The sequence below is a fragment of the Malaya genurostris genome, chromosome 3 (genome assembly GCF_030247185.1).
Source record: "Malaya genurostris strain Urasoe2022 chromosome 3, Malgen_1.1, whole genome shotgun sequence".
Taxonomy (NCBI): Eukaryota; Metazoa; Arthropoda; class Insecta; order Diptera; family Culicidae; genus Malaya; species Malaya genurostris.
Window position 1 is genome coordinate 58,059,298 of NC_080572.1, and position 9,900 is coordinate 58,069,197.

A 9,900-nucleotide genomic window follows, 5' to 3' on the forward strand; every position below is an offset into this window, starting at 1 on the left:
ATAGAACTAGAACACTCCTGAACATACCCTTACGGCCTTTTGAAAAATCAACCGAGAATTCCCACATTATTGAAATGACGGAATGCGTAATGAATTCTTACTCGACTACATGATTTTTCAGTGCTCGATCAGTTCAGTGCTAGAATTTTCGCCTGAGTTGGCTGCTCGATCAACCCGATTGACAGTGACATTATAAATGTCATTGAATATTCGCTCATTTTATGAATGTGTTAGTGTAAAATTTAGGCGCCTTAAGCCATTTCACTACACTCCAGCTAGAGGAATGGATGATGCTGACTAAGGTAGGCCGTTTTGTTAATTTCCAGCGAATTTAAACAGTTTATGTTGGAATTCTAAGGCTGTGAACCATTTCGCGGTTAATTTTAACTTTTGGTTAAAATCTGACACTTGAGTGGTTATTTGGTGTCGAGTAGTTAAATTTGACTTAAACTGTGGCCCATTTCAAAATTTGACGGACGAAAAGTTATTTGGGTTTATTTTCCACTGGAAATAATTTCAACTAAAGAATTAGTATTAGAATTTTCATTGCAACATTTTTTTCAGTATTGGAAAATAACTATCGATCTGTCAAAAATAACCATGCTCTCGAGCAGGGTTATTTTTGACAACATCAAATTAACCACTCGTGTGTCAGATTTTAAGAGTGTCAGATTTTTAATTCTTTAGTTGAAATTATTTCCAGTGGAAAATAAACCCGAATAACTTTCCGTCCGTCAAATTTTGAAATGGGCCACAGTTTTAGTTAAATTTAACTACTCGACACAAAATAACCACTCAACTGTCAGATTTTAAACAAAAGTTAAAATTAACCACGAAATGGTTCACAGCCTAAGAAGAACTGGTTATTTACTAGTTATGTATATCCGAAAAACATGAAGATTTAAATTTGTAATGTTTTCATTTAAAAATAAACTGAAAATTAGCACGAAAACGTGCAAAATCGGAAAAGAAGAAGAAGGCGAATTGACAATTCAGTCCTCGCACGCTTAAAAATAGTTACTCAAAAATGAGTAAGATCTCACTCATCTACAGAAAAAGTGGAACAACTCTTATTTAGAGTAACTCCGAAGTTACTCAAATTTGAGTTCTTTCACTGGAAAAAAAACTGGGTAAAATCTACTCATTTACTGAGTAATACTTTATTTGTACATGTGCCAAAAAATAGAGTAACTATCACTCAAATTTTGAGTGAAATTTTATTTCACATATACCAAATTTGCAAAAAAAAACTCCTTTTCTGAGTGTATTGTATTAAAATATTAAGTAATTGAACTCAATACTATATCAAGTGGTGGTCGCTAGGAGTAGTGTGTCAATCGCAAATTAACATACATGTTAGTTATGCTCAGGCACCAATCAGACACTTATTCCTCATAAATGACATTTGAGCATATTCGTTTCCAGTCTAAAGCACAGCACGGAGTTTATCATTCCGGTTTTTGCAGACACAACACCGTTTGTGTTGAGCGACTCACCCTCGAAAAACGCGATCTCATTAACAAAAAATACAACCTGTTGCTACAAATGGTTATTACAACTTTTAGACTGATCTTGCGAATAGTAACAAAAAAACGAGTTCTTGCGTTAAACTCAAACTTAGAGTAGGAGTTACTCAATATCATTGATGATAACTACTCAATTTTTGACGTTTCCATGTATCATTTGAAAATGAGTAACTAGTACTCAAACTTTGAGTAAATTTTTCTAAGCGTGCGTCTTCTCACTTCCCTCTCAGCAGGCCGTTCAACTTTGTTGATTTTTGAGCGCTTGTTGAACGATATATTGCACGAAATATTCGTCCAATTTGCTGGAACGGTTTGTTGTTGTTTTTTCTCTTGCAAAAATAGTGTGAAAATTAAGTCTTACCTTTCCATAGAAAGAAAATCTGTTGTTATTCTACGTGAAGTAGAAGTATTGTGCAGGTATGTATTGTTAGTTTGAACAAATAAGTGGATAAAACTTCAGAAATTCTGCAGTAAAACTAGTCCAACGGGGCTCCAACTCCTCATGTTAAAAATGGCTCAACAATGGACCTCTGTCTGCCGGATTTGTTGAACGAAAAAAATGGCATTCGGTTCAACGATCTGTTTCAAAATCGGCAAACGAAGGTCCCGTGTTGGCCTCCCGTTGAACGATTGATTGGACTTTCATTGGACCAATGATCCAACGTATTGGACCAATGAAGGACCACCGTTGAACGTTTTTTTTCTAAGTGGGTTTTCATTTGGAACCGGTTGCCGCACTGGAGTTGAAATTGATTCGGAACTCCACATGATTTCCACAGGGAATTCCGAATGAAAATTTTTCGCCAATTCGGAATCCATTCGGATCTGATAATGTGGGTTGTTGAATTTTTATGCACGGAACTGAGAAACTACCTAATTTTGAGGACTTTCCATCTAAATTGACTCAGTTTCGGGTTGAATGTGGTTTACTAAATGTTAGCTTATTGACTGAAACTCATGCTGTTAGATGGTTTAGCTTTTTTTGTGTTTTAGGCAGAGATGGCATTTCACCAGAGAGATACACGCTAGAGTCAGATTTTTGCCACACCGAGGATGAAAAAAACGAAGCACCGCACAAAGAGGAAAGCGCACTTCTTCTCAGTGTCGAATAAACAGCATTTGAGTGTGTGCTTGTGGTTAAAGCAGCTGGCGCGAGTGAAACACATTCTCTTCGCATGAATCGCTCACACGCGCTCTCGTCTAAATACACCCAAGTGACCACAGGCGCGTGATGGAGAGCGAACACTTCTGTGAACTTCAATTAATAGAGAGTAGATCTGGCCTTGCTATGAAAAATTTGCAAGGAAAACCGAAAATTTTACGATAAATTGTTTCATTTTGCTGATTTTGCGTGTCCACGCTTCATCTACGAAAACCATACAGCAGAGTGCTCACCGGCGTGTACACCTCTGTGAAAGTATCTGCATCCACCTCAGAGAATTTATTAGCTAATGCTCTAGCACTTTGGTGCGATTCAGTGGAAGAGGTAAAAGGAAATAAACAAACGCACTCATGATGCGTGCACACTTACACAACAGTGGTGTATAAATGTGAAAGAGAAGAGCTCTCGTTGAAGTTGTCAGTGCGAGGGGAGAAATTTTGCTTGCTCTTCGTCACACAGAGGAGATAGACATCTCTGGTTTTAGGAACAATGGAGAGAGCGAAAGGAACAAAAACATCTCAAAATTGAATAAAAAGAAATCAAATAAAAATATATATTCAGTGTGGGTCCCGTGTAGGTTTGCGCAAAACAAATAATTCTTACGTAAGATTAAAAATTAGCTAAATTTCTGCTTCAAACGAAAACGATTTTAAGTTATTACGAATCGCATCACACTGGTTGCCATCATGACACGTGTGACATTGGATGAAACCGGGCGGCAATGGTTAAACGTCATTAGATAAGTAGAGAAGATAGCGAAAGAAATATCAGGTTGAACGGAAATCAAAACGATGTGAAAGAAAATTCACGAAATTAGACATCAGACAAGACACATCTTTGTTGAACACTTAGAAATAACACAAGGAGGTGATTCAATAACTATTAGACAGAGAAAAATGACTAAAATATCGAGAATATGCCTATAAATACTTATCAAAAGTGTATGGGTGTAAAAAAGAGGTAAAATAAACATAAAATATATAGATTTCATCCGACACTCGGTACGGTATATTTGTGGGGAGACGATTAAGTTTTGTAATGATACTAATATACTTGAGATATGAGCGAATGGAATAAGAATCAACCATTTGGACGATAAAGTGCACGTGTCCATGAATTTTATCGATAGGATGAACTACCAAATAATATATTTTTCATAACATTTAGAAGATACGCCAGTTCTTACGAATCTTATGGAGACTATTTATTGCAGGGAGCAACATTTCTAAACGATTTGGAAATAAGACGACATAAATCAGTTGAACAGTGCCTACTTTGTGTCCGATATGTGGACACAAATCTGGAATTGTATCTACAAACGATGACGGAATGGAATGACATGTATAAAATAGTCTTAACCACCATCGGTATCGCTTGTTGGGGGTCAAAAACAGTAAAATATCGCGGAATGGTGAGGATAATTTTAATAAGATGGATTCAGTAGAGAATCTTCGAAGTATGAGTAAATTGAATGTAGATTCATTTGTGGTTTAACTGATAATGCAAAACACATTTTAAGTGAACTCTTATAACACCCACTTATCAAATCGTACTTAGTGTTAATTATTCTGAAATTCAAGCCAACTTTAATTGCGATTACCGATATTAGAAATTGCAGGGAATGGATTCGAGCAATGAATAAGAAATGAAATCGCAAGTAAAACTTGTACGGTATACTTATCTTCGGTGGAATTAGTTGAATTAATCACCACGTCATGCGGGAAATTAATGAAAATTTAACGAAAAATTTAAAAGAAAGTTATATAGCTTAATGTAATTGAATCTCGTATCATCTGTGTTCCCATGGCGAAGGTGTAGATCTTTTGTAAATAGCCCTGATGGCATCAGAGAGATCTAGACCTGAGGAATCGGAGTCATACCACAGACTAACAGACAGGACACTCAAATTAGATTCTTCAATCATTTTAACGGTCTTTTCGAATATTCCTTTAGTTGGGACAGTACTCGCATATGGCATGATGGCGCCATGTTACCCTATCATAAACATCTTGTCTGTCATCTAGACTGTGTTTATTTTTTTCATTTACCAACAGAGTTGCCATCCATACAGAATTACCTGTAGTGTATTGATTTGTATACGTCAATGCGAATTTCATGCAGGATACAGATTTAATACATATTGTCAAAACTATATACAAAATTGTGCCTACTTCTCATCCTTCATCGCAATACAAAATCGAACCCGTTTTGTTACAATATCTACTTACTTCTGGTCCGCCGCCACTTAGTTTCGGGTGAAAATTACCAACACAATCAATAATAGTCTAGATGAAAAACGTTGAGAAAACTAAATGGTTACCTTCCAACATCGCTAAAAATGTTAATTATATTATCAACCTAATCCAATAATTTATTGTGACGATTCATTTTCAAATATTATGATGAAATCAGGCATCCCTGTAAGCAGCTGATCGGTGTTGACAAACGAGGGGGAATCAACTAGTAAAAAAAACTTTTACATAACACAAGGGGTGTACCGATAGTAAATAGTTCGCGCAGTACAATATAGGTGGAACTAGTGCATCACCAAAAATTATTTTTATAAGAATTTACTCATACTGTCATGTCTGTTAGTCTGTGGTCATACCATCGAAATGGAACTTTTCTCGTAGTAGGTGTTGTTTCGTACATAAGGCTTAGAAAAGAGAACAGAAATAGTATGGCAATTACCAATCTAGCCATATTGTAGTACATACTGGATCGTAATTCTAATATCGCTCTGCTTAGATTTTCTTGTAAACTTCTCAGTAATGGAAGGTAAATAAAACTTGAGTTAAACTTTTTTTTTACATTGTTTATTTTGATTGAGAAAACTCATACGGAAAGTATTACGAACCCGCGCCAAATATTGACCCTCGCAAAGAAGGAAGCTAATAAAAAAGGAAAAGGAAAAGAGGACCACGCTTTGGAAAGTTAACTCAATACAATTTCAAACCAAAAGAAAACAAAAATAACCATCAAACGAAAAAAAAATAAAACAAACGTTTCTACGAACAATTATACTTATTCAAAAAAAAACCCAGACGCAAACATTTTGAACAAATAACTACCTCATTAATTTTAAAACAGCAGTCAAACCACAGTCAGGAAATAGAATGGCAACAAAAGCGGTATCAGTCTAACGTTGAGAGGCAAGGCAGCCCAAATGCGTACTGGTAACCGAAAATAAGCAAACGTCATGAAAAAATCGTATATTTGGGTATTTTGTATGGAAAAACGAAGAAAAGAAATAGCGAAAACAAACCAATAAAGCGCAATATTGGGGATTTGAAATGTCCGACAACAGCAGTCAAATTGTAATCAAAAATCAAAAAACAAAATAAAGTCGACATTCCCTGTTTCCCTTTTTGTGATCTGTCTTTAATGAATTGTCTTGATTTGTTTGTAACCCGAGAAAAAAAACTATCCTATATATGTATTAGTTTATATTTATCTTTGTTCCGTAAAACTCAACAGCAGGACTTTTCCTTCGCGAGTTTACGCGAATATTACGATTGTATCTAGTTTAAACTGTTACTTGTGAGTAATTCAAACGAAATCATTTATTTGAAAATTAAAAATACATTGAATACCGAATAGAGAGTAAACAGAAATCAACTGATGATGCTTATTAGAGTATAACATAAAAAGGCGTAATTAAGAACAAAAAAAAACAAACTGTATCACTATGTTTAACAATGATAAACACGGAAAATATATTACAGTAACAAAATCTACTGTTTTTTTTTCATTACCCACGATGTATCAGACAGTAAGTTCATTCGTTCTGTACTTGTTTATTTTTAAGCCGAAAATTTAAGGTTAAATCTCGAATACTGAATAATGAGTGAAGCAATTTTAAACAAGAGACAATAGAGTCCCTTGTCCTAGCACTCTCCGAGATTCGAAGGGTCTCGAGAGTATCTCAGGTACTGGAACGAAACACATCACTCTATCCTTGGTTGCTTTGACCAATCAGTTTATCCGGAAACCCGTATTTGTACATAATCTATCATAGCTGTTGTCGATCGATTGCGTTGTATGCTGTTTTGAAGTCAACGAATAGGTGATGTGTGGGTACGTTGTATTGACGACATTTCGATTCTAATCAGCAGCCCATGATTTCCGTAGCCTGAGGTTTTCTTTTAAACAGAAGGCACGTTCGAAAAGAAAGAGCCGTTTGCATATATTTCAAAACAACACGTCGTAACCCATATGAACTTGCACATCGGTGCGTGCATATCTTGTGTAGTTATGTCAGATGTTTCTGGATTCAGGAATCATTTGCCTATCTGTCTGTACAATGAACAATGTCCGCGTTAATCGTAGTTCATGAACTTTCCGAAATCGAAAATTTGTATTATTCGATGTCTAAATTTTTGTAGATAAAAGAAAAAAATCTTGGATTATATCGCAATTTTCGCTTATATATATATATATATATATATATATATATATATATATATATATATATATATATATATATATATATATATATATATATATATATATATATATATATATATATATATATATATGTGTGTGTGTATATATATGTGTGTGTGTGATCAAAATTTTAGACCAGGACTCATGGAGTGTACAGTTTGTCTGACATCATAGAAAGCACTATGATGTCAGACAAACTGTAGATTCCGAATCAGACTGAATCAGTGATATTGGCAACAATGAAGACATTTTAAAATTTAAAACAAAAGACATATGCATACAATCAAAAATCATTGAATAAAACATTCGTTACAAAAGTCATTGTTGTATCTATAATTAATATTTAACATGGAACGAAAATACTGAATCAATGAATCAAAAAATTTGCTTGTTTTTAACTCCACTGGTTTCTTGAGGCCAGTGTACAAACACAGTCGTCCTTTGGGTGTAATTGACTTCTTGTTCAGTTTTTCACAAGTGAAAAACCATTGTGAAATCTTCTTCTTCTCCTTCGATGTGACAGCTGTCACATCTGTTTTTGGCACAGACCATTGTGAAATAGTGGTAATGTACATAAAATTTGTATGTCCTGACCACATAAGAAGATATACACACTTAGAAAAAATTACATCTTTTTAAATGCATATAAAAGGAGCGTCGTGATTCACTTACCCTCTTGTGACGAAATCTGGCAACCGTCAGAAGGCTGGCTGCATTCCGGCTGCTGTCAAAATTGTCCAGGCGAAATCACGTCATTATATCGCCGTACGTGTCTTGTTTATTTCTCTCTTCCTTCTTTTTTTATTCGACTTCGTTTGGTATTCGTCAATCCCGCACATACAAAAAAACGAATCTTGAGACGAGGTAAATGAGATTGAAATATGGGTATGTTTGGTAGTGAGAAAACAATGTTATTGGCAAAAACATTTTCAATAATTAGTATGTATGAAGGGCAATAACTTATTGCCTTTTATATGTAATTTTTCTGAAAAAAATAAAAACAAGACGCGGAACATGTAGAACCGATTCAAAACGGTTGTGCCAATCTTGTATAGCAAGAATCATACAGAAACAGAACCATTAATAACCTCTAGGCGAAATTCTCTGCCGGAAACAGTTGTTGCATTGTTGTCAGACTTTTGCCGGAATTCTAGCAGAATTCCGGCAAAAACGGCTGGCAGACATAGCCAGCCGTCTGGGGGGAAATCTGCCCGCCGCGAACAAGTGGGAAGCGGCCGGAGTATTTATTCACGCCCTCTCAGCAGGCCGTTCAATTTTATTTGTTTTTGAGCGCTTGTTGAACAACATTGCACGAAACATTCGTTCAATTTGCAGGAACGGTTTGTTGTTGTTTTTGTCTTGCAAAATAGTGTGAAAATTAAGTGTTACCTTTACATTGAAAGAAAATTTGTTGTTATTCTACATTAAGTAGAAGTATTGTTCAGGTATGTATTGTTAGTTTAAAAAAATAAGTGGAAAAATTTCAGAAATTCTGCAGTAAAACTAGTCCAACGGGGCTCCAACTCCTCATGTTAAAAATGGCTCAACAATGGACCTCTGTCTGCCGGGTTTGTTGAACGAAAAAAATGGCATTAGGTTCAACGGTCTGTTTCAAAATCGGCAAACGAAGGTCCCGTGTTGGCCTCCCGTTGAACGATTGATTTGACTTTCATTGGACCAATGATCCAACGTATTGGACCAATGAAGGACCACCGTTGAACGTTTTTTTTCTAAGTGGGCGATAACTGCCGGAATGCCGTAAGGTTCAGGTGATGTTGAAATCATAATTGACCTATTGACCGTTCATACTGAATCAGAATTATATGTCAATGAAATCAAGTGTTTCTAATGTAAATAATGCTTGTTAATGAAATTAAGTGCATCCAAAAGGCCTTGAGATTTTATTGAAGCCTTCATTCGTTTGAACCCGAATCGTTCGATGACGAAGCTCACTGCTTTGATATGCAGCGTTGACGTCATCAATGTCGTTCCTCAGAATATTTAGGCTGTGAACCATTTCGCGGTTAATTTTATTTTTTGGTTGAAATCGTTCAACGGGAGGCCACACGGAACCTTCGTTTGCCGATTTTGAAACAGACCGTTGAACTGAATGCCATTTTTTTCGTTCAAAATTGCCCATTGCCAAATCGGTGGTTTCGTTGTTGGTTTTCGTTTTTTCTTCGTTTTCCTTGTAATTCGCAATCTTGGGCTCGTTGTTAGTTGCTGTAGAACCGCCTTCTTGTACATTAATTGCGATTGCTGATTGAGAATCGATTGTTTATTTGTCACTATTAGGACTTTAGTAGATGAACAACTTAACAAGAAAAGAAAAGTAACAGTCGTCTGAACTTTCTACCGTTACTCATTGATAGTATTCAGTAAAAATGAACTGAGCAGTCATCTATTTACTGTTGAAAAATTACGTCAAAATGGATTCCCTTATTGTTTAACAAATTTGATATTTTTCGATTCTCACGGATTACGGACCCACTCGTCCCGGGCGCAACGTTTTTAGGAGGGCGGTAAACCGATCCTTGGGACCTTTTTTTTGCTCGTCCAAGTCAACTTTCCAAAGATGAAGTTCAGCTTTTTTTTTTGCTCACTAAACCAACGATGGGGCGGCAAATCTTATTTTACCCAGGGCTCCAAATTTTCTCGGTACGCCACTATGGGTAGTTGTATCCACTCGGAAATTTCCGATTAAATGAAATACCCACTCGGAATCCTAAAGAAAACGCGAAAAATGCGAGCGCGTTTTGTATACTT